The following is a 23,324-nucleotide window of genomic DNA, read 5'->3' on the forward strand; positions in this document are numbered from 1 at the left end:
GCTTTCCTAATATGTCTGTTTATCCAAAAGGAAGTAAAAAGGGAGAGCTAGAAAGATAGCATTGCATCACATTACATGGCAATGCAATGCACAGTTGCTGAAGTTGAACCAAAATGAGCTTGTAATCTGGCTTCTGCAACTTTGAACATGAAAAATCCAATGAGGAGAAGAAAAGCAAAGCCAAAGAGTCCATCCCAAAATCCGACAAACAAGCAAAATGAACAAAAAACATTGAATTCAATTCTTTCTGATTTTAGAAACTGCATTAAAGAAGGGGTGCACCGGTCCTGGAGATACTGCAATACCAGGTCAATGCGTGGAGTGGACAGAGCAAGCTCTTTTTCCATCTCCCTGTTCTAAAAATCCATTTAATATATGGTCCCCAGATAGGGGACGTATCAGATATTAAACTGATAAGAACAGATTTTTTGATTGAAGCTGCATCCAAGGCACTGAAAAATGTGACCGAAGTCACACCAAAACAGCGCACGAGGTGAGGATTCATGTGGACCCTTCCCGGAGGAGAGGGTTCCCAATAAACCATCCCCATCCCTCCGAGCCAGAAGGCCACAGCGAGGGTCAGGGATCTCCGATGCTCTCCCTAGCCGAAGCCGGAGAAGAGCCGTTTTCGTGCTCCCAGCTTCCATCTAGGCTGCCACCCTAGTGGAGCTGGAGCCTGTGTTGGTTTCTCAGCCCAAAGCTGACCGGACCTCCGACCGGGTTTATAAAAATTCCACTTCCTAGCCCGGAGGCCAGGAATAGGGGGGGTTGCTCAGAAAGCATGATTGGCAAAGGTGCGGCGTGCTACGAAGCCAAGTCTTTCTGGGGTTCCCAGTCCCAGTAAGCTTGGACTCCCACCAGGGCGCCTACTCCTGGGGCACATTGCTCCAAAGCCCTCACACTTACCCAGCCTAGTGACTTCGATCCTGGAGGGCCATGTTTTCCATCAGATAACTCTATGAGCCACCTGGCGTACTAACAAGTGCACCAAACCAGTGTGTAATATGCATCAATTTACTAGGGCAGCCCAAGGACAAAACTGACTTTTCAAAAGATACTACACTTGATCTTAGCCAAAAGGCCGAGAAGCGATAACCAGAATTGGTTTCAAACTACGGAGCCACCCAAGGATCCTGAAAAGTCCATTTGTGGAGATGAGCTCCTGGACTCCCGTTAAGAAGACATGTTGTCAACCTCTAGATCCCTTACATGCCTGCACTTTTCGGCTTGCTGCTGCTGCAATCCACGCGTTTTAGATCTGCATAACTCCACCTCTTTAAACACAGCACCTTCACCCCCTGCTGTTCCCACCCGCCTCAACACCGTTGGAAGGGAGGAGAACCAATTAAGGCGGGGGGTGGGGTGGAACGAGCAGCTGTCTACCCTTAGCAGGAGGGCTCCTGATTACATACCTCTCCTGCTGCTGCTGCTGCTGGCTGTCCAGCAGCAGACTGAAGGTGGCTGCTGCTGTGCACAGGTATATAAAGGCTCAGAGCCTATTATGACACGCGCAGCCAGCGTTCCATTGCCACATTCCATCTACTGCAGGCAGGATACCTGGCTGGCTGAATGTCGCTGAGAAGCTCACAGAGACCGCCATAAGCAACAGTTTAACAGAATGCCACAGACTAATCAACCAAACTTTTTGGGTTGGGTTCTCTTTTATAGTCTGCAGGCATTAAATGAAAGAAGTCAGTGTTCCAGCAGAAGGAGACAACGTTTCAGAAAAGGCATTGTAGCAAACCAAAAAAGAAATTTTAAGCGCAGCAGAGTAACCAGCGCACATACCTGTTAGCTCAGGTGAGTTTAAAAGGCTGCTGTTGATAACAAGGGCATTTGCTAAATAGATGGTGTGTGTGCAACAATATACTGAAAGGTCAATTATATTGTGCAGCTTATCTCACCACCTGTAGTTATTTAGGTGAAAGCTCCAAAATGCTTGCCTAATATGTCTGTTTATCCAAAAGGAAGTAAAAAGGGAGAGCTAGAAAGATAGCATTGCATCACATTACATGGCAATGCAATGCACAGTTGCTGAAGTTGAACCAAAATGAGCTTGTAATCTGGCTTCTGCAACTTTGAACATGAAAAATCCAATGAGGAGAAGAAAAGCAAAGCCAAAGAGTCCATCCCAAAATCCGACAAACAAGCAAAATGAACAAAAAACATTGATTTCAATTCTTTCTGATTTTAGAAACTGCATTAAAGAAGGGGTGCACCGGTCCTGGAGATACTGCAATACCAGGTCAATGCGTGGAGTGGACAGAGCAAGCTCTTTTTCCATCTCCCTGTTCTAAAAATCCATTTAATATATGGTCCCCAGATAGGGGACGTATCAGATATTAAACTGATAAGAACAGATACTACACTTGATCTTAGCCAAAAGGCCGAGAAGCGATAACCAGAATTGGTTTCAAACTACGGAGCCACCCAAGGATCCTGAAAAGTCCATTTGTGGAGATGAGCTCCTGGACTCCCGTTAAGAAGACATGTTGTCAACCTCTAGATCCCTTACATGCCTGCACTTTTCGGCTTGCTGCTGCTGCAATCCACGCGTTTTAGATCTGCATAACTCCACCTCTTTAAACACAGCACCTTCACCCCCTGCTGTTCCCACCCGCCTCAACACCGTTGGAAGGGAGGAGAACCAATTAAGGCGGGGGGTGGGGTGGAACGAGCAGCTGTCTACCCTTAGCAGGAGGGCTCCTGATTACATACCTCTCCTGCTGCTGCTGCTGCTGGCTGTCCAGCAGCAGACTGAAGGTGGCTGCTGCTGTGCACAGGTATATAAAGGCTCAGAGCCTATTATGACACGCGCAGCCAGTGTTCCATTGCCACATTCCATCTACTGCAGGCAGGATACCTGGCTGGCTGAATGTCGCTGAGAAGCTCACAGAGACCGCCATAAGCAACAGTTTAACAGAATGCCACAGACTAATCAACCAAACTTTTTGGGTTGGGTTCTCTTTTATAGTCTGCAGGCTGTAGTGCCGGCGTCCCTGCCCTCTGCTAGGCAGGGACGCTGCTCCTCTCACCGCTCTGCTCCGTGCCCAGCATCCTCCCCCCGCTCTGCTGTCAGCGCGCGCTCCGTCCCGGCGTCCTCCTCCTGCTCTGCTCTCAGCGCGCGCTCCTTCCCGGCCCCTGTGCTTAGGGCGCGCGCGCGCGCGCTCCCCTCCTCTTAAAGGGGCCGCGCGCGCCGCCCTAAAGAGTCCCCGGCCAATGGCCGGAGGACTTCATCATATATAAGGCACCTCCTCCAAAATGGAGGTGCCCGAGCAATGTTGTTTGCACCTGTGTCTCACCTGTGCTTCAGCCCTCAGGTCCCGTTGCCAGTTACCTGCCAGTTACCTGCCTGATTCCTGCCAGTTACCTGCCTGCTTCCTGCCTGAATACTTGTTACCTGTCTGCCAGTCTGAGGTCCGACGGTCTGCCTTACTACTCCTGTCAGTCTGTCTAAGGACCAGCCTGCCCGCTCACCTGGGAGCGCATATCAGCTACCTGCCTGCTTGCCTGAGGTCCGACGGTCTGCCTTACTACTCCGGTCAGTCTGTCTATGGACCAGCTTGCCCGCTCACCTGGGAGCGCTTCTCCGTTACCTGCCTGCTTGCCAGCCCGGAGGCTCCGTTGTCACGTGCTGTGACCACCAGCTATCTCAGAGACTCTTGCCCGCTCACCTGGGAGCGCATCTCCGTTACCTGCCTGCTTGCCAGCCCGGAGGTCCCGTTGTCACGTGCGGTGACCACCAGCTATTCCAGAGACTCTTGCCCGCTCACCTGGGAGCGCTTCTCCGTTACCTGCCTGCCTGCCAGCCCGGAGGCTCCGCCGTCACGTGCCGTGACCACCTGCTATTCCAGAGACTCTCGCTTGCTCACCTGGGAGCACCAATCTACCATCTGCCTGCTAGCCTACCCGGAGGCTCTGCCATCACAGGTCGTACCTACCCCTTACCCAGAGACTGCCCTGATCACTTGCCGTATCTCCCTGTCCGTTCACCCAGAGACTGCCCTGATCACTTGCCGTATCTCCCTGTCCGTTCATCCAGAGACTGCCACCCGCTCCCTTACAAGGGCCGCCCCCTTGTATAGTAGCTCAGAGGTTCCGCCTCCCGGACCCGTTACAGTTTGCTCGGGCCATGGAACCCGGTGGCACCCAAGCTCCCTCGCTCTCGGACCTCTGTCTTGAACTGTCCCGTCAGAGGTCCCAACAGGAGACCATCCTGGGTCACCTGCGGAATGTTAATACTCGCCTGAACACTCTGTCTGATCCACCAACAACCTCCGCCAGTACCATGGTATCCTTTTCCGGACCCCGGCTCTCTGCACCTCCTCGCTTCGGAGGCGACTCCGTCCTGGCTCGGGGCTTCATAAATCAGTGCACCCTGCATTTTGAACTATTATCCCACCAGTTTAACTCCGACCGAGCCAAAATTGCCTTTATCATGTCCCATCTCACCGGGGAGGCCCTGGCCTGGCTAAATCCTCTATGGGAGAGAGGAGATCCCCTGGTGTCCGACTTGCCTGCCTTTCTCATGGCTTTCCGGAAAGCCTTCGACGAACCCGGACGGAGGACCTCATCCGCATCTTCTCTGCTTCGCCTCCGTCAGGGAAGCCTCACCGTGGGCCAATATGCCATACGGTTCCGTACCCTTGCCTCGGAGCTGGCCTGGGATAACGAAGCCCTGGTATCCGTCTTCTGGGAGGGTCTGTCCGGCCGTATTAAAGATGAACTTGCTGGTCGGGACATTCCTACCACTCTCGATGATCTAATAACCCTTGCCACCCGGATTGACCTACGGTTCCAGGAGCGTGCCAAAGAGGTCACCCGTGAGAGAAGGATTCCACGTCTAGCTCCTACTTTCCAGGAATCCGTCATTCCTTCCGTTTCTCCCCAGGTACACTCTCCTGAGCCTATGCAGGTCGACCAGACCAAGATGGTCAAATCCCGTCAGGATTTCCGCCGTGCCGAGGGGAGCTGCTTCTACTGTGGCAGTAAGGAGCATCTGATCCGTGCCTGCCCGGAGAGGTCGGGAGAACGCCTGTATCTAGGTTCACTCAGAGGGGTCGATCTAGACAAAAATAAATCCTCTCCATCCCTGCTGTTGTCAGTCTCAATCATCTGCGGGGAGAATCGTTATTCCGAACTAGCCCAACTTGACTCTGGAGCAGCCGGAAATCTTATTTCACAGTCCCTGGTGGAGAAATTCCGCATCCCCACCAAACCTCTGGCTGTACCCTTGTCTGTTGTTGCCGTGGATGGGGGCCTCTTACCTCGCCCCATCCAATTCATCACCGAATCCATTACTCTGCAGGTGGGAATGCTGCATTCTGAGAGTATCTCCTTTCACGTTCTGCCTGGTCTCCCTCACGCCCTCTTGCTAGGTCTGCCTTGGCTCCAGAGACATGCACCCGTGCTTGACTGGCAAACCGGAGAAGTCCTTCACTGGGGACAGGCCTGTCATAAAACCTGCCTGGTTCCCGTCCATTCCGTCCGTCCCTCTCCTATCCCAGCTAATCTACCTGGACTTCCGATTCCTTATTGGTCTAGTGCTGATGTCTTTGTTAAGGAGGAGGCAGAGACATCACCACCTCATAGACCATGTGACTGCCCCATCGATCCCGCCAGAGTAATGCAGGTGGCTTCCGTGAGTCTAAATTGTCTCCCTCCTGGTAAGACGTTCGTATCGGTACCTGATCGGGAGAGAATCCTTCACTGGGGTCATTCGTGTAAATTAGCTGACCACGCCGGTCGGAAAAAGACCCTCCAGCTTATTACCCGACACTACTGGTGGCCTAACCTGCACAAGGATGTTATGGACTTTGTTTCTGCCTGTGTGTCCTGCGCCCGCAACAAAGTTCCGAGACACCTGTCGGCCGGCCGCCTTCTTCCTCTGCCAGTACCTGCTGCCCCCTGGCAGCATTTAGCGATGGACCCTCCTCAATTCCGTCCTGGGGATAAAGTCTGGCTCTCGTCCAAATATGTCCGACTCAAGATCCCTTCCTATAAGTTAGGGCCTCGGTTCATCGGCCCACTGGAGGTCATCAGTCAGATCAACCCGGTGGCCTATAAATTGAAACTCCCGGCCAACTTACGGATCCCTAACTCCTTCCATGTATCTCTCCTCAAACCTGTGGTGCTTAACTCTTTTTCCAAGTCTACAGGTACGCCTCCTGCTCCGGTTTCTGCTGAGGACGAGTTTGAGGTAGAGAACATTCTTGCCACCAAAAGGGTAAGAGGAAAGACCTTTTTCCTGGTAGATTGGAAGGGGTTTGGTCCTGAGGAGAGAACGTGGGAGCCCCGGGAGAACATCCATGCCCCTCTCATCCTAGCTAAATTTCTGTCTGGCCTAAAAAAGGGGGGGCCTAAAGGGGGGGGTACTGTAGTGCCGGCGTCCCTGCCCTCTGCTAGGCAGGGACGCTGCTCCTCTCACCGCTCTGCTCCGTGCCCAGCATCCTCCCCCCGCTCTGCTGTCAGCGCGCGCTCCGTCCCGGCGTCCTCCTCCTGCTCTGCTCTCAGCGCGCGCTCCTTCCCGGCCCCTGTGCTTAGGGCGCGCGCGCTCCCCTCCTCTTAAAGGGGCCGCGCGCGCCGCCCTAAAGAGTCCCCGGCCAATGGCCGGAGGACTTCATCATATATAAGGCACCTCCTCCAAAATGGAGGTGCCCGAGCAATGTTGTTTGCACCTGTGTCTCACCTGTGCTTCAGCCCTCAGGTCCCGTTGCCAGTTACCTGCCAGTTACCTGCCTGATTCCTGCCAGTTACCTGCCTGCTTCCTGCCTGAATACTTGTTACCTGTCTGCCAGTCTGAGGTCCGACGGTCTGCCTTACTACTCCTGTCAGTCTGTCTAAGGACCAGCCTGCCCGCTCACCTGGGAGCGCATATCAGCTACCTGCCTGCTTGCCTGAGGTCCGACGGTCTGCCTTACTACTCCGGTCAGTCTGTCTATGGACCAGCTTGCCCGCTCACCTGGGAGCGCTTCTCCGTTACCTGCCTGCTTGCCAGCCCGGAGGCTCCGTTGTCACGTGCTGTGACCACCAGCTATCTCAGAGACTCTTGCCCGCTCACCTGGGAGCGCATCTCCGTTACCTGCCTGCTTGCCAGCCCGGAGGTCCCGTTGTCACGTGCGGTGACCACCAGCTATTCCAGAGACTCTTGCCCGCTCACCTGGGAGCGCTTCTCCGTTACCTGCCTGCCTGCCAGCCCGGAGGCTCCGCCGTCACGTGCCGTGACCACCTGCTATTCCAGAGACTCTCGCTTGCTCACCTGGGAGCACCAATCTACCATCTGCCTGCTAGCCTACCCGGAGGCTCTGCCATCACAGGTCGTACCTACCCCTTACCCAGAGACTGCCCTGATCACTTGCCGTATCTCCCTGTCCGTTCACCCAGAGACTGCCCTGATCACTTGCCGTATCTCCCTGTCCGTTCATCCAGAGACTGCCACCGGCTCCCTTACAAGGGCCGCCCCCTTGTATAGTAGCTCAGAGGTTCCGCCTCCCGGACCCGTTACACAGGCATTAAATGAAAGAAGTCAGTGTTCCAGCAGAAGGAGACAACGTTTCAGAAAAGGCATTGTAGCAAACCAAAAAAGAAATTTTAAGCGCAGCAGAGTAACCAGCGCACATACCTGTTAGCTCAGGTGAGTTTAAAAGGCTGCTGTTGATAACAAGGGCATTTGCTAAATAGATGGTGTGTGTGCAACAATATACTGAAAGGTCAATTATATTGTGCAGCTTATCTCACCACCTGTAGTTATTTAGGTGAAAGCTCCAAAATGCTTGCCTAATATGTCTGTTTATCCAAAAGGAAGTAAAAAGGGAGAGCTAGAAAGATAGCATTGCATCACATTACATGGCAATGCAATGCACAGTTGCTGAAGTTTAACCAAAATGAGCTTGTAATCTGGCTTCTGCAACTTTGAACATGAAAAATCCAATGAGGAGAAGAAAAGCAAAGCCAAAGAGTCCATCCCAAAATCCGACAAACAAGCAAAATGAACAAAAAACATTGAATTCAATTCTTTCTGATTTTAGAAACTGCATTAAAGAAGGGGTGCACCGATCCTGGAGATACTGCAATACCAGGTCAATGCGTGGAGTGGACAGAGCAAGCTCTTTTTCCATCTCCCTGTTCTAAAAATCCATTTAATATATGGTCCCCAGATAGGGGACGTATCAGATATTAAACTGATAAGAACAGATACTACACTTGATCTTAGCCAAAAGGCCGAGAAGCGATAACCAGAATTGGTTTCAAACTACGGAGCCACCCAAGGATCCTGAAAAGTCCATTTGTGGAGATGAGCTCCTGGACTCCCGTTAAGAAGACTTGTTGTCAACCTCTAGATCCCTTACATGCCTGCACTTTTCGGCTTGCTGCTGCTGCAATCCACGCGTTTTAGATCTGCATAACTCCACCTCTTTAAACACAGCACCTTCACCCCCTGCTGTTCCCACCCGCCTCAACACTGTTGGAAGGGAGGAGAACCAATTAAGGCGGGGGGTGGGGTGGAACGAGCAGCTGTCTACCCTTAGCAGGAGGGCTCCTGATTACATACCTCTCCTGCTGCTGCTGCTGCTGGCTGTCCAGCAGCAGACTGAAGGTGGCTGCTGCTGTGCACAGGTATATAAAGGCTCAGAGCCTATTATGACACGCGCAGCCAGCGTTCCATTGCCACATTCCATCTACTGCAGGCAGGATACCTGGCTGGCTGAATGTCGCTGAGAAGCTCACAGAGACCGCCATAAGCAACAGTTTAACAGAATGCCACAGACTAATCAACCAAACTTTTTGGGTTGGGTTCTCTTTTATAGTCTGCAGGCATTAAATGAAAGAAGTCAGTGTTCCAGCAGAAGGAGACAACGTTTCAGAAAAGGCATTGTAGCAAACCAAAAAAGAAATTTTAAGCGCAGCAGAGTAACCAGCGCACATACCTGTTAGCTCAGGTGAGTTTAAAAGGCTGCTGTTGATAACAAGGGCATTTGCTAAATAGATGGTGTGTGTGCAACAATATACTGAAAGGTCAATTATATTGTGCAGCTTATCTCACCACCTGTAGTTATTTAGGTGAAAGCTCCAAAATGCTTGCCTAATATGTCTGTTTATCCAAAAGGAAGTAAAATGGGAGAGCTAGAAAGATAGCATTGCATCACATTACATGGCAATGCAATGCACAGTTGCTGAAGTTGAACCAAAATGAGCTTGTAATCTGGCTTCTGCAACTTTGAACATGAAAAATCCAATGAGGAGAAGAAAAGCAAAGCCAAAGAGTCCATCCCAAAATCCGACAAACAAGCAAAATGAACAAAAAACATTGAATTCAATTCTTTCTGATTTTAGAAACTGCATTAAAGAAGGGGTGCACCGATCCTGGAGATACTGCAATACCAGGTCAATGCGTGGAGTGGACAGAGCAAGCTCTTTTTCCATCTCCCTGTTCTAAAAATCCATTTAATATATGGTCCCCAGATAGGGGACGTATCAGATATTAAACTGATAAGAACAGATACTACACTTGATCTTAGCCAAAAGGCCGAGAAGCGATAACCAGAATTGGTTTCAAACTACGGAGCCACCCAAGGATCCTGAAAAGTCCATTTGTGGAGATGAGCTCCTGGACTCCCGTTAAGAAGACATGTTGTCAACCTCTAGATCCCTTACATGCCTGCACTTTTCGGCTTGCTGCTGCTGCAATCCACGCGTTTTAGATCTGCATAACTCCACCTCTTTAAACACAGCACCTTCACCCCCTGCTGTTCCCACCTGCCTCAACACCGTTGGAAGGGAGGAGAACCAATTAAGGCGGGGGGTGGGGTGGAACGAGCAGCTGTCTACCCTTAGCAGGAGGGCTCCTGATTACATACCTCTCCTGCTGCTGCTGCTGCTGGCTGTCCAGCAGCAGACTGAAGGTGGCTGCTGCTGTGCACAGGTATATAAAGGCTCAGAGCCTATTATGACACGCGCAGCCAGCGTTCCATTGCCACATTCCATCTACTGCAGGCAGGATACCTGGCTGGCTGAATGTCGCTGAGAAGCTCACAGAGACCGCCATAAGCAACAGTTTAACAGAATGCCACAGACTAATCAACCAAACTTTTTGGGTTGGGTTCTCTTTTATAGTCTGCAGGCATTAAATGAAAGAAGTCAGTGTTCCAGCAGAAGGAGACAACGTTTCAGAAAAGGCATTGTAGCAAACCAAAAAAGAAATTTTAAGCGCAGCAGAGTAACCAGCGCACATACCTGTTAGCTCAGGTGAGTTTAAAAGGCTGCTGTTGATAACAAGGGCATTTGCTAAATAGATGGTGTGTGTGCAACAATATACTGAAAGGTCAATTATATTGTGCAGCTTATCTCACCACCTGTAGTTATTTAGGTGAAAGCTCCAAAATGCTTGCCTAATATGTCTGTTTATCCAAAAGGAAGTAAAAAGGGAGAGCTAGAAAGATAGCATTGCATCAAATTACATGGCAATGCAATGCACAGTTGCTGAAGTTGAACCAAAATGAGCTTGTAATCTGGCTTCTGCAACTTTGAACATGAAAAATCCAATGAGGAGAAGAAAAGCAAAGCCAAAGAGTCCATCCCAAAATCCGACAAACAAGCAAAATGAACAAAAAACATTGAATTCAATTCTTTCTGATTTTAGAAACTGCATTAAAGAAGGGGTGCACCGGTCCTGGAGATACTGCAATATCAGGTCAATGCGTGGAGTGGACAGAGCAAGCTCTTTTTCCATCTCCCTGTTCTAAAAATCCATTTAATATATGGTCCCCAGATAGGGGACGTATCAGATATTAAACTGATAAGAACAGATACTACACTTGATCTTAGCCAAAAGGCCGAGAAGCGATAACCAGAATTGGTTTCAAACTACGGAGCCACCCAAGGATCCTGAAAAGTCCATTTGTGGAGATGAGCTCCTGGACTCCCGTTAAGAAGACATGTTGTCAACCTCTAGATCCCTTACATGCCTGCACTTTTCGGCTTGCTGCTGCTGCAATCCACGCGTTTTAGATCTGCATAACTCCACCTCTTTAAACACAGCACCTTCACCCCCTGCTGTTCCCACCCGCCTCAACACCGTTGGAAGGGAGGAGAACCAATTAAGGCGGGGGGTGGGGTGGAACGAGCAGCTGTCTACCCTTAGCAGGAGGGCTCCTGATTACATACCTATCCTGCTGCTGCTGCTGCTGGCTGTCCAGCAGCAGACTGAAGGTGGCTGCTGCTGTGCACAGGTATATAAAGGCTCAGAGCATATTATGACACGCGCAGCCAGCGTTCCATTGCCACATTCCATCTACTGCAGGCAGGATACCTGGCTGGCTGAATGTCGCTGAGAAGCTCACAGAGACTGCCATAAGCAACAGTTTAACAGAATGCCACAGACTAATCAACCAAACTTTTTGGGTTGGGTTCTCTTTTATAGTCTGCAGGCATTAAATGAAAGAAGTCAGTGTTCCAGCAGAAGGAGACAACGTTTCAGAAAAGGCATTGTAGCAAACCAAAAAAGAAATTTTAAGCGCAGCAGAGTAACCAGCGCACATACCTGTTAGCTCAGGTGAGTTTAAAAGGCTGCTGTTGATAACAAGGGCATTTGCTAAATAGATGGTGTGTGTGCAACAATATACTGAAAGGTCAATTATATTGTGCAGCTTATCTCACCACCTGTAGTTATTTAGGTGAAAGCTCCAAAATGCTTGCCTAATATGTCTGTTTATCCAAAAGGAAGTAAAATGGGAGAGCTAGAAAGATAGCATTGCATCACATTACATGGCAATGCAATGCACAGTTGCTGAAGTTGAACCAAAATGAGCTTGTAATCTGGCTTCTGCAACTTTGAACATGAAAAATCCAATGAGGAGAAGAAAAGCAAAGCCAAAGAGTCCATCCCAAAATCCGACAAACAAGCAAAATGAACAAAAAACATTGAATTCAATTCTTTCTGATTTTAGAAACTGCATTAAAGAAGGGGTGCACCGATCCTGGAGATACTGCAATACCAGGTCAATGCGTGGAGTGGACAGAGCAAGCTCTTTTTCCATCTCCCTGTTCTAAAAATCCATTTAATATATGGTCCCCAGATAGGGGACGTATCAGATATTAAACTGATAAGAACAGATACTACACTTGATCTTAGCCAAAAGGCCGAGAAGCGATAACCAGAATTGGTTTCAAACTACGGAGCCACCCAAGGATCCTGAAAAGTCCATTTGTGGAGATGAGCTCCTGGACTCCCGTTAAGAAGACATGTTGTCAACCTCTAGATCCCTTACATGCCTGCACTTTTCGGCTTGCTGCTGCTGCAATCCACGCGTTTTAGATCTGCATAACTCCACCTCTTTAAACACAGCACCTTCACCCCCTGCTGTTCCCACCCGCCTCAACACCGTTGGAAGGGAGGAGAACCAATTAAGGCGGGGGGTGGGGTGGAACGAGCAGCTGTCTACCCTTAGCAGGAGGGCTCCTGATTACATACCTCTCCTGCTGCTGCTGCTGCTGGCTGTCCAGCAGCAGACTGAAAGTGGCTGCTGCTGTGCACAGGTATATAAAGGCTCAGAGCCTATTATGACACGCGCAGCCAGCGTTCCATTGCCACATTCCATCTACTGCAGGCAGGATACCTGGCTGGCTGAATGTCGCTGAGAAGCTCACAGAGACCGCCATAAGCAACAGTTTAACAGAATGCCACAGACTAATCAACCAAACTTTTTGGGTTGGGTTCTCTTTTATAGTCTGCAGGCATTAAATGAAAGAAGTCAGTGTTCCAGCAGAAGGAGACAACGTTTCAGAAAAGGCATTGTAGCAAACCAAAAAAGAAATTTTAAGCGCAGCAGAGTAACCAGCGCACATACCTGTTAGCTCAGGTGAGTTTAAAAGGCTGCTGTTGATAACAAGGGCATTTGCTAAATAGATGGTGTGTGTGCAACAATATACTGAAAGGTCAATTATATTGTGCAGCTTATCTCACCACCTGTAGTTATTTAGGTGAAAGCTCCAAAATGCTTGCCTAATATGTCTGTTTATCCAAAAGGAAGTAAAAAGGGAGAGCTAGAAAGATAGCATTGCATCACATTACATGGCAATGCAATGCACAGTTGCTGAAGTTGAACCAAAATGAGCTTGTAATCTGGCTTCTGCAACTTTGAACATGAAAAATCCAATGAGGAGAAGAAAAGCAAAGCCAAAGAGTCCATCCCAAAATCCGACAAACAAGCAAAATGAACAAAAAACATTGAATTCAATTCTTTCTGATTTTAGAAACTGCATTAAAGAAGGGGTGCACCGGTCCTGGAGATACTGCAATACCAGGTCAATGCGTGGAGTGGACAGAGCAAGCTCTTTTTCCATCTCCCTGTTCTAAAAATCCATTTAATATATGGTCCCCAGATAGGGGACGTATCAGATATTAAACTGATAAGAACAGATACTACACTTGATCTTAGCCAAAAGGCCGAGAAGCGATAACCAGAATTGGTTTCAAACTACGGAGCCACCCAAGGATCCTGAAAAGTCCATTTGTGGAGATGAGCTCCTGGACTCCCGTTAAGAAGACATGTTGTCAACCTCTAGATCCCTTACATGCCTGCACTTTTCGGCTTGCTGCTGCTGCAATCCACGCGTTTTAGATCTGCATAACTCCACCTCTTTAAACACAGCACCTTCACCCCCTGCTGTTCCCACCCGCCTCAACACCGTTGGAAGGGAGGAGAACCAATTAAGGCGGGGGGTGGGGTGGAACGAGCAGCTGTCTACCCTTAGCAGGAGGGCTCCTGATTACATACCTCTCCTGCTGCTGCTGCTGCTGGCTGTCCAGCAGCAGACTGAAGGTGGCTGCTGCTGTGCACAGGTATATAAAGGCTCAGAGCCTATTATGACACGCGCAGCCAGCGTTCCATTGCCACATTCCATCTACTGCAGGCAGGATACCTGGCTGGCTGAATGTCGCTGAGAAGCTCACAGAGACCGCCATAAGCAACAGTTTAACAGAATGCCACAGACTAATCAACCAAACTTTTTGGGTTGGGTTCTCTTTTATAGTCTGCAGGCATTAAATGAAAGAAGTCAGTGTTCCAGCAGAAGGAGACAACGTTTCAGAAAAGGCATTGTAGCAAACCAAAAAAGAAATTTTAAGCGCAGCAGAGTAACCAGCGCACATACCTGTTAGCTCAGGTGAGTTTAAAAGGCTGCTGTTGATAACAAGGGCATTTGCTAAATAGATGGTGTGTGTGCAACAATATACTGAAAGGTCAATTATATTGTGCAGCTTATCTCACCACCTGTAGTTATTTAGGTGAAAGCTCCAAAATGCTTGCCTAATATGTCTGTTTATCCAAAAGGAAGTAAAAAGGGAGAGCTAGAAAGATAGCATTGCATCACATTACATGGCAATGCAATGCACAGTTGCTGAAGTTGAACCAAAATGAGCTTGTAATCTGGCTTCTGCAACTTTGAACATGAAAAATCCAATGAGGAGAAGAAAAGCAAAGCCAAAGAGTCCATCCCAAAATCCGACAAACAAGCAAAATGAACAAAAAACATTGAATTCAATTCTTTCTGATTTTAGAAACTGCATTAAAGAAGGGGTGCACTGGTCCTGGAGATACTGCAATACCAGGTCAATGCGTGGAGTGGACAGAGCAAGCTCTTTTTCCATCTCCCTGTTCTAAAAATCCATTTAATATATGGTCCCCAGATAGGGGACGTATCAGATATTAAACTGATAAGAACAGATACTACACTTGATCTTAGCCAAAAGGCCGAGAAGCGATAACCAGAATTGGTTTCAAACTACGGAGCCACCCAAGGATCCTGAAAAGTCCATTTGTGGAGATGAGCTCCTGGACTCCCGTTAAGAAGACATGTTGTCAACCTCTAGATCCCTTACATGCCTGCACTTTTCGGCTTACTGCTGCTGCAATCCACGCGTTTTAGATCTGCATAACTCCACCTCTTTAAACACAGCACCTTCACCCCCTGCTGTTCCCACCCGCCTCAACACCGTTGGAAGGGAGGAGAACCAATTAAGGCGGGGGGTGGGGTGGAACGAGCAGCTGTCTACCCTTAGCAGGAGGGCTCCTGATTACATACCTCTCCTGCTGCTGCTGCTGGCTGTCCAGCAGCAGACTGAAGGTGGCTGCTGCTGTGCACAGGTATATAAAGGCTCAGAGCCTATTATGACACGCGCAGCCAGCGTTCCATTGCCACATTCCATCTACTGCAGGCAGGATACCTGGCTGGCTGAATGTCGCTGAGAAGCTCACAGAGACCGCCATAAGCAACAGTTTAACAGAATGCCACAGACTAATCAACCAAACTTTTTGGGTTGGGTTCTCTTTTATAGTCTGCAGGCATTAAATGAAAGAAGTCAGTGTTCCAGCAGAAGGAGACAACGTTTCAGAAAAGGCATTGTAGCAAACCAAAAAAGAAATTTTAAGCGCAGCAGAGTAACCAGCGCACATACCTGTTAGCTCAGGTGAGTTTAAAAGGCTGCTGTTGATAACAAGGGCATTTGCTAAATAGATGGTGTGTGTGCAACAATATACTGAAAGGTCAATTATATTGTGCAGCTTATCTCACCACCTGTAGTTATTTAGGTGAAAGCTCCAAAATGCTTGCCTAATATGTCTGTTTATCCAAAAGGAAGTAAAAAGGGAGAGCTAGAAAGATAGCATTGCATCACATTACATGGCAATGCAATGCACAGTTGCTGAAGTTGAACCAAAATGAGCTTGTAATCTGGCTTCTGCAACTTTGAACATGAAAAATCCAATGAGGAGAAGAAAAGCAAAGCCAAAGAGTCCATCCCAAAATCCGACAAACAAGCAAAATGAACAAAAAACATTGAATTCAATTCTTTCTGATTTTAGAAACTGCATTAAAGAAGGGGTGCACCGGTCCTGGAGATACTGCAATACCAGGTCAATGCGTGGAGTGGACAGAGCAAGCTCTTTTTCCATCTCCCTGTTCTAAAAATCCATTTAATATATGGTCCCCAGATAGGGGACGTATCAGATATTAAACTGATAAGAACAGATACTACACTTGATCTTAGCCAAAAGGCCGAGAAGCGATAACCAGAATTGGTTTCAAACTACGGAGCCACCCAAGGATCCTGAAAAGTCCATTTGTGGAGATGAGCTCCTGGACTCCCGTTAAGAAGACATGTTGTCAACCTCTAGATCCCTTACATGCCTGCACTTTTCGGCTTACTGCTGCTGCAATCCACGCGTTTTAGATCTGCATAACTCCACCTCTTTAAACACAGCACCTTCACCCCCTGCTGTTCCCACCCGCCTCAACACCGTTGGAAGGGAGGAGAACCAATTAAGGCGGGGGGTGGGGTGGAACGAGCAGCTGTCTACCCTTAGCAGGAGGGCTCCTGATTACATACCTCTCCTGCTGCTGCTGCTGCTGGCTGTCCAGCAGCAGACTGAAGGTGGCTGCTGCTGTGCACAGGTATATAAAGGCTCAGAGCCTATTATGACACGCGCAGCCAGCGTTCCATTGCCACATTCCATCTACTGCAGGCAGGATACCTGGCTGGCTGAATGTCGCTGAGAAGCTCACAGAGACCGCCATAAGCAACAGTTTAACAGAATGCCACAGACTAATCAACCAAACTTTTTGGGTTGGGTTCTCTTTTATAGTCTGCAGGCATTAAATGAAAGAAGTCAGTGTTCCAGCAGAAGGAGACAACGTTTCAGAAAAGGCATTGTAGCAAACCAAAAAAGAAATTTTAAGCGCAGCAGAGTAACCAGCGCACATACCTGTTAGCTCAGGTGAGTTTAAAAGGCTGCTGTTGATAACAAGGGCATTTGCTAAATAGATGGTGTGTGTGCAACAATATACTGAAAGGTCAATTATATTGTGCAGCTTATCTCACCACCTGTAGTTATTTAGGTGAAAGCTCCAAAATGCTTGCCTAATATGTCTGTTTATCCAAAAGGAAGTAAAAAGGGAGAGCTAGAAAGATAGCATTGCATCACATTACATGGCAATGCAATGCACAGTTGCTGAAGTTGAACCAAAATGAGCTTGTAATCTGGCTTCTGCAACTTTGAACATGAAAAATCCAATGAGGAGAAGAAAAGCAAAGCCAAAGAGTCCATCCCAAAATCCGACAAACAAGCAAAATGAACAAAAAACATTGAATTCAATTCTTTCTGATTTTAGAAACTGCATTAAAGAAGGGGTGCACCGGTCCTGGAGATACTGCAATACCAGGTCAATGCGTGGAGTGGACAGAGCAAGCTCTTTTTCCATCTCCCTGTTCTAAAAATCCATTTAATATATGGTCCCCAGATAGGGGACGTATCAGATATTAAACTGATAAGAACAGATACTACACTTGATCTTAGCCAAAAGGCCGAGAAGCGATAACCAGAATTGGTTTCAAACTACGGAGCCACCCAAGGATCCTGAAAAGTCCATTTGTGGAGATGAGCTCCTGGACTCCCGTTAAGAAGACATGTTGTCAACCTCTAGATCCCTTACATGCCTGCACTTTTCAGCTTGCTGCTGCTGCAATCCACGCGTTTTAGATCTGCATAACTCCACCTCTTTAAACACAGCACCTTCACCCCCTGCTGTTCCCACCCGCCTCAACACCGTTGGAAGGGAGGAGAACCAATTAAGGCGGGGGGTGGGGTGGAACGAGCAGCTGTCTACCCTTAGCAGGAGGGCTCCTGATTACATACCTCTCCTGCTGCTGCTGCTGCTGGCTGTCCAGCAGCAGACTGAAGGTGGCTGCTGCTGTGCACAGGTATATAAAGGCTCAGAGCCTATTATGACACGCGCAGCCAGCGTTCCATTGCCACATTCCATCTACTGCAGGCAGGATACCTGGCTGGCTGAATGTCGCTGAGAAGCTCACAGAGACCGCCATAAGCAACAGTTTAACAGAATGCCACAGACTAATCAACCAAACTTTTTGGGTTGGGTTCTCTTTTATAGTCTGCAGGCATTAAATGAAAGAAGTCAGTGTTCCAGCAGAAGGAGACAACGTTTCAGAAAAGGCATTGTAGCAAACCAAAAAAGAAATTTTAAGCGCAGCAGAGTAACCAGCGCACATACCTGTTAGCTCAGGTGAGTTTAAAAGGCTGCTGTTGATAACAAGGGCATTTGCTAAATAGATGGTGTGTGTGCAACAATATACTGAAAGGTCAATTATATTGTGCAGCTTATCTCACCACCTGTAGTTATTTAGGTGAAAGCTCCAAAATGCTTGCCTAATATGTCTGTTTATCCAAAAGGAAGTAAAAAGGGAGAGCTAGAAAGATAGCATTGCATCACATTACATGGCAATGCAATGCACAGTTGCTGAAGTTGAACCAAAATGAGCTTGTAATCTGGCTTCTGCAACTTTGAACATGAAAAATCCAATGAGGAGAAGAAAAGCAAAGCCAAAGAGTCCATCCCAAAATCCGACAAACAAGCAAAATGAACAAAAAACATTGAATTCAATTCTTTCTGATTTTAGAAACTGCATTAAAGAAGGGGTGCACCGGTCCTGGAGATACTGCAATACCAGGTCAATGCGTGGAGTGGACAGAGCAAGCTCTTTTTCCATCTCCCTGTTCTAAAAATCCATTTAATATATGGTCCCCAGATAGGGGACGTATCAGATATTAAACTGATAAGAACAGATACTACACTTGATCTTAGCCAAAAGGCCGAGAAGCGATAACCAGAATTGGTTTCAAACTACGGAGCCACCCAAGGATCCTGAAAAGTCCATTTGTGGAGATGAGCTCCTGGACTCCCGTTAAGAAGACATGTTGTCAACCTCTAGATCCCTTACATGCCTGCACTTTTCGGCTTGCTGCTGCTGCAATCCACGCGTTTTAGATCTGCATAACTCCACCTCTTTAAACACAGCACCTTCACCCCCTGCTGTTCCCACCCGCCTCAACACCGTTGGAAGGGAGGAGAACCAATTAAGGCGGGGGGTGGGGTGGAACGAGCAGCTGTCTACCCTTAGCAGGAGGGCTCCTGATTACATACCTCTCCTGCTGCTGCTGCTGCTGGCTGTCCAGCAGCAGACTGAAGGTGGCTGCTGCTGTGCACAGGTATATAAAGGCTCAGAGCCTATTATGACACGCGCAGCCAGCGTTCCATTGCCACATTCCATCTACTGCAGGCAGGATACCTGGCTGGCTGAATGTCGCTGAGAAGCTCACAGAGACCGCCATAAGCAACAGTTTAACAGAATGCCACAGACTAATCAACCAAACTTTTTGGGTTGGGTTCTCTTTTATAGTCTGCAGGCATTAAATGAAAGAAGTCAGTGTTCCAGCAGAAGGAGACAACGTTTCAGAAAAGGCATTGTAGCAAACCAAAAAAGAAATTTTAAGCGCAGCAGAGTAACCAGCGCACATACCTGTTAGCTCAGGTGAGTTTAAAAGGCTGCTGTTGATAACAAGGGCATTTGCTAAATAGATGGTGTGTGTGCAACAATATACTGAAAGGTCAATTATATTGTGCAGCTTATCTCACCACCTGTAGTTATTTAGGTGAAAGCTCCAAAATGCTTGCCTAATATGTCTGTTTATCCAAAAGGAAGTAAAAAGGGAGAGCTAGAAAGATAGCATTGCATCACATTACATGGCAATGCAATGCACAGTTGCTGAAGTTGAACCAAAATGAGCTTGTAATCTGGCTTCTGCAACTTTGAACATGAAAAATCCAATGAGGAGAAGAAAAGCAAAGCCAAAGAGTCCATCCCAAAATCCGACAAACAAGCAAAATGAACAAAAAACATTGAATTCAATTCTTTCTGATTTTAGAAACTGCATTAAAGAAGGGGTGCACCGGTCCTGGAGATACTGCAATACCAGGTCAATGCGTGGAGTGGACAGAGCAAGCTCTTTTTCCATCTCCCTGTTCTAAAAATCCATTTAATATATGGTCCCCAGATAGGGGACGTATCAGATATTAAACTGATAAGAACAGATACTACACTTGATCTTAGCCAAAAGGCCGAGAAGCGATAACCAGAATTGGTTTCAAACTACGGAGCCACCCAAGGATCCTGAAAAGTCCATTTGTGGAGATGAGCTCCTGGACTCCCGTTAAGAAGACATGTTGTCAACCTCTAGATCCCTTACATGCCTGCACTTTTCGGCTTGCTGCTGCTGCAATCCACGCGTTTTAGATCTGCATAACTCCACCTCTTTAAACACAGCACCTTCACCCCCTGCTGTTCCCACCCGCCTCAACACCGTTGGAAGGGAGGAGAACCAATTAAGGCGGGGGGTGGGGTGGAACGAGCAGCTGTCTACCCTTAGCAGGAGGGCTCCTGATTACATACCTCTCCTGCTGCTGCTGCTGCTGGCTGTCCAGCAGCAGACTGAAGGTGGCTGCTGCTGTGCACAGGTATATAAAGGCTCAGAGCCTATTATGACACGCGCAGCCAGCGTTCCATTGCCACATTCCATCTACTGCATGCAGGATACCTGGCTGGCTGAATGTCGCTGAGAAGCTCACAGAGACCGCCATAAGCAACAGTTTAACAGAATGCCACAGACTAATCAACCAAACTTTTTGGGTTGGGTTCTCTTTTATAGTCTGCAGGCATTAAATGAAAGAAGTCAGTGTTCCAGCAGAAGGAGACAACGTTTCAGAAAAGGCATTGTAGCAAACCAAAAAAGAAATTTTAAGCGCAGCAGAGTAACCAGCGCACATACCTGTTAGCTCAGGTGAGTTTAAAAGGCTGCTGTTGATAACAAGGGCATTTGCTAAATAGATGGTGTGTGTGCAACAATATACTGAAAGGTCAATTATATTGTGCAGCTTATCTCACCACCTGTAGTTATTTAGGTGAAAGCTCCAAAATGCTTGCCTAATATGTCTGTTTATCCAAAAGGAAGTAAAAAGGGAGAGCTAGAAAGATAGCATTGCATCACATTACATGGCAATGCAATGCACAGTTGCTGAAGTTGAACCAAAATGAGCTTGTAATCTGGCTTCTGCAACTTTGAACATGAAAAATCCAATGAGGAGAAGAAAAGCAAAGCCAAAGAGTCCATCCCAAAATCCGACAAACAAGCAAAATGAACAAAAAACATTGAATTCAATTCTTTCTGATTTTAGAAACTGCATTAAAGAAGGGGTGCACCGGTCCTGGAGATACTGCAATACCAGGTCAATGCGTGGAGTGGACAGAGCAAGCTCTTTTTCCATCTCCCTGTTCTAAAAATCCATTTAATATATGGTCCCCAGATAGGGGACGTATCAGATATTAAACTGATAAGAACAGATACTACACTTGATCTTAGCCAAAAGGCCGAGAAGCGATAACCAGAATTGGTTTCAAACTACGGAGCCACCCAAGGATCCTGAAAAGTCCATTTGTGGAGATGAGCTCCTGGACTCCCGTTAAGAAGACATGTTGTCAACCTCTAGATCCCTTACATGCCTGCACTTTTCGGCTTGCTGCTGCTGCAATCCACGCGTTTTAGATCTGCATAACTCCACCTCTTTAAACACAGCACCTTCACCCCCTGCTGTTCCCACCCGCCTCAACACCGTTGGAAGGGAGGAGAACCAATTAAGGCGGGGGGTGGGGTGGAACGAGCAGCTGTCTACCCTTAGCAGCAGGGCTCCTGATTACATACCTCTCCTGCTGCTGCTGCTGCTGGCTGTCCAGCAGCAGACTGAAGGTGGCTGCTGCTGTGCACAGGTATATAAAGGCTCAGAGCCTATTATGACACGCGCAGCCAGCGTTCCATTGCCACATTCCATCTACTGCAGGCAGGATACCTGGCTGGCTGAATGTCGCTGAGAAGCTCACAGAGACCGCCATAAGCAACAGTTTAACAGAATGCCACAGACTAATCAACCAAACTTTTTGGGTTGGGTTCTCTTTTATAGTCTGCAGGCATTAAATGAAAGAAGTCAGTGTTCCAGCAGAAGGAGACAACGTTTCAGAAAAGGCATTGTAGCAAACCAAAAAAGAAATTTTAAGCGCAGCAGAGTAACCAGCGCACATACCTGTTAGCTCAGGTGAGTTTAAAAGGCTGCTGTTGATAACAAGGGCATTTGCTAAATAGATGGTGTGTGTGCAACAATATACTGAAAGGTCAATTATATTGTGCAGCTTATCTCACCACCTGTAGTTATTTAGGTGAAAGCTCCAAAATGCTTGCCTAATATGTCTGTTTATCCAAAAGGAAGTAAAAAGGGAGAGCTAGAAAGATAGCATTGCATCACATTACATGGCAATGCAATGCACAGTTGCTGAAGTTGAACCAAAATGAGCTTGTAATCTGGCTTCTGCAACTTTGAACATGAAAAATCCAATGAAGAGAAGAAAAGCAAAGCCAAAGAGTCCATCCCAAAATCCGACAAACAAGCAAAATGAACAAAAAAGCATTGAATTCAATTCTTTCTGATTTTAGAAACTGCATTAAAGAAGGGGTGCACCGGTCCTGGAGATACTGCAATACCAGGTCAATGCGTGGAGTGGACAGAGCAAGCTCTTTTTCCATCTCCCTGTTCTAAAAATCCATTTAATATATGGTCCCCAGATAGGGGACGTATCAGATATTAAACTGATAAGAACAGATACTACACTTGATCTTAGCAAAAAAGGCCGAGAAGCGATAACCAGAATTGGTTTCAAACTACGGAACCACCCAAGGATCCTGAAAAGTCCATTTGTGGAGATGAGCTCCTGGACTCCCGTTAAGAAGACATGTTGTCAACCTCTAGATCCCTTACATGCCTGCACTTTTCGGCTTGCTGCTGCTGCAATCCACGCGTTTTAGATCTGCATAACTCCACCTCTTTAAACACAGCACCTTCACCCCCTGCTGTTCCCACCCGCCTCAACACCGTTGAAAGGGAGGAGAACCAATTAAGGCGGGGGGTGGGGTGGAACGAGCAGCTGTCTACCCTTAGCAGGAGGGCTCCTGATTACATACCTCTCCTGCTGCTGCTGCTGCTGGCTGTCCAGCAGCAGACTGAAGGTGGCTGCTGCTGTGCACAGGTATATAAAGGCTCAGAGCCTATTATGACACGCGCAGCCAGCGTTCCATTGCCACATTCCATCTACTGCAGGCAGGATACCTGGCTGGCTGAATGTCGCTGAGAAGCTCACAGAGACCGCCATAAGCAACAGTTTAACAGAATGCCACAGACTAATCAACCAAACTTTTTGGGTTGGGTTCTCTTTTATAGTCTGCAGGCATTAAATGAAAGAAGTCAGTGTTCCAGCAGAAGGAGACAACGTTTCAGAAAAGGCATTGTAGCAAACCAAAAAAGAAATATTAAGCACAGCAGAGTAACCAGCGCACATACCTGTTAGCTCAGGTGAGTTTAAAAGGCTGCTG

The 23,324-nt window shown here is 47.8% G+C and overlaps 14 non-coding genes and 1 pseudogene across 14 annotated transcripts; all 15 read right to left on the reverse strand.

Moving 5' to 3' along the window:
- Nucleotides 1–271: 271 nt before the first annotated feature.
- On the reverse strand, nucleotides 272–453 carry LOC141150183 (U2 spliceosomal RNA). Its single transcript, XR_012246448.1, has one exon. It is a non-coding gene; the product is annotated as a U2 spliceosomal RNA (small nuclear RNA).
- Nucleotides 454–977: 524 nt separating this feature from the next.
- On the reverse strand, nucleotides 978–1,093 carry LOC141151085 (U2 spliceosomal RNA; annotated as a pseudogene).
- Nucleotides 1,094–2,208: 1,115 nt separating this feature from the next.
- On the reverse strand, nucleotides 2,209–2,399 carry LOC141275040 (U2 spliceosomal RNA). Its single transcript, XR_012323295.1, has one exon. It is a non-coding gene; the product is annotated as a U2 spliceosomal RNA (small nuclear RNA).
- Nucleotides 2,400–8,041: 5,642 nt separating this feature from the next.
- On the reverse strand, nucleotides 8,042–8,232 carry LOC141273843 (U2 spliceosomal RNA). Its single transcript, XR_012322147.1, has one exon. It is a non-coding gene; the product is annotated as a U2 spliceosomal RNA (small nuclear RNA).
- A 1,115-nt stretch (nucleotides 8,233–9,347) lies between these two features.
- On the reverse strand, nucleotides 9,348–9,538 carry LOC141273855 (U2 spliceosomal RNA). Its single transcript, XR_012322158.1, has one exon. It is a non-coding gene; the product is annotated as a U2 spliceosomal RNA (small nuclear RNA).
- Nucleotides 9,539–10,653: 1,115 nt separating this feature from the next.
- Nucleotides 10,654–10,844, reverse strand: LOC141149886 (U2 spliceosomal RNA). The gene has a single exon (XR_012246167.1). It is a non-coding gene; the product is annotated as a U2 spliceosomal RNA (small nuclear RNA).
- A 1,115-nt stretch (nucleotides 10,845–11,959) lies between these two features.
- Nucleotides 11,960–12,150, reverse strand: LOC141273866 (U2 spliceosomal RNA). The gene has a single exon (XR_012322169.1). It is a non-coding gene; the product is annotated as a U2 spliceosomal RNA (small nuclear RNA).
- Nucleotides 12,151–13,265: 1,115 nt separating this feature from the next.
- LOC141275041 (U2 spliceosomal RNA) lies at nucleotides 13,266–13,456 on the reverse strand. The gene has a single exon (XR_012323296.1). It is a non-coding gene; the product is annotated as a U2 spliceosomal RNA (small nuclear RNA).
- Nucleotides 13,457–14,571: 1,115 nt separating this feature from the next.
- Nucleotides 14,572–14,762, reverse strand: LOC141149766 (U2 spliceosomal RNA). Its single transcript, XR_012246052.1, has one exon. It is a non-coding gene; the product is annotated as a U2 spliceosomal RNA (small nuclear RNA).
- Nucleotides 14,763–15,874: 1,112 nt separating this feature from the next.
- LOC141275042 (U2 spliceosomal RNA) lies at nucleotides 15,875–16,065 on the reverse strand. The gene has a single exon (XR_012323297.1). It is a non-coding gene; the product is annotated as a U2 spliceosomal RNA (small nuclear RNA).
- Nucleotides 16,066–17,180: 1,115 nt separating this feature from the next.
- Nucleotides 17,181–17,371, reverse strand: LOC141275043 (U2 spliceosomal RNA). The gene has a single exon (XR_012323298.1). It is a non-coding gene; the product is annotated as a U2 spliceosomal RNA (small nuclear RNA).
- Nucleotides 17,372–18,486: 1,115 nt separating this feature from the next.
- Nucleotides 18,487–18,677, reverse strand: LOC141275045 (U2 spliceosomal RNA). The gene has a single exon (XR_012323300.1). It is a non-coding gene; the product is annotated as a U2 spliceosomal RNA (small nuclear RNA).
- Nucleotides 18,678–19,792: 1,115 nt separating this feature from the next.
- Nucleotides 19,793–19,983, reverse strand: LOC141275046 (U2 spliceosomal RNA). Its single transcript, XR_012323301.1, has one exon. It is a non-coding gene; the product is annotated as a U2 spliceosomal RNA (small nuclear RNA).
- Nucleotides 19,984–21,098: 1,115 nt separating this feature from the next.
- On the reverse strand, nucleotides 21,099–21,289 carry LOC141275047 (U2 spliceosomal RNA). The gene has a single exon (XR_012323302.1). It is a non-coding gene; the product is annotated as a U2 spliceosomal RNA (small nuclear RNA).
- A 1,116-nt stretch (nucleotides 21,290–22,405) lies between these two features.
- On the reverse strand, nucleotides 22,406–22,597 carry LOC141150130 (U2 spliceosomal RNA). The gene has a single exon (XR_012246399.1). It is a non-coding gene; the product is annotated as a U2 spliceosomal RNA (small nuclear RNA).
- Nucleotides 22,598–23,324: the final 727 nt, after the last annotated feature.

Source organism: Phyllobates terribilis, unplaced genomic scaffold (genome assembly GCF_046119375.1).
Source record: "Phyllobates terribilis strain yellow unplaced genomic scaffold, ASM4611937v1 Scaffold_5__5_contigs__length_657084704, whole genome shotgun sequence".
Classification (NCBI taxonomy): Eukaryota; Metazoa; Chordata; class Amphibia; order Anura; family Dendrobatidae; genus Phyllobates; species Phyllobates terribilis.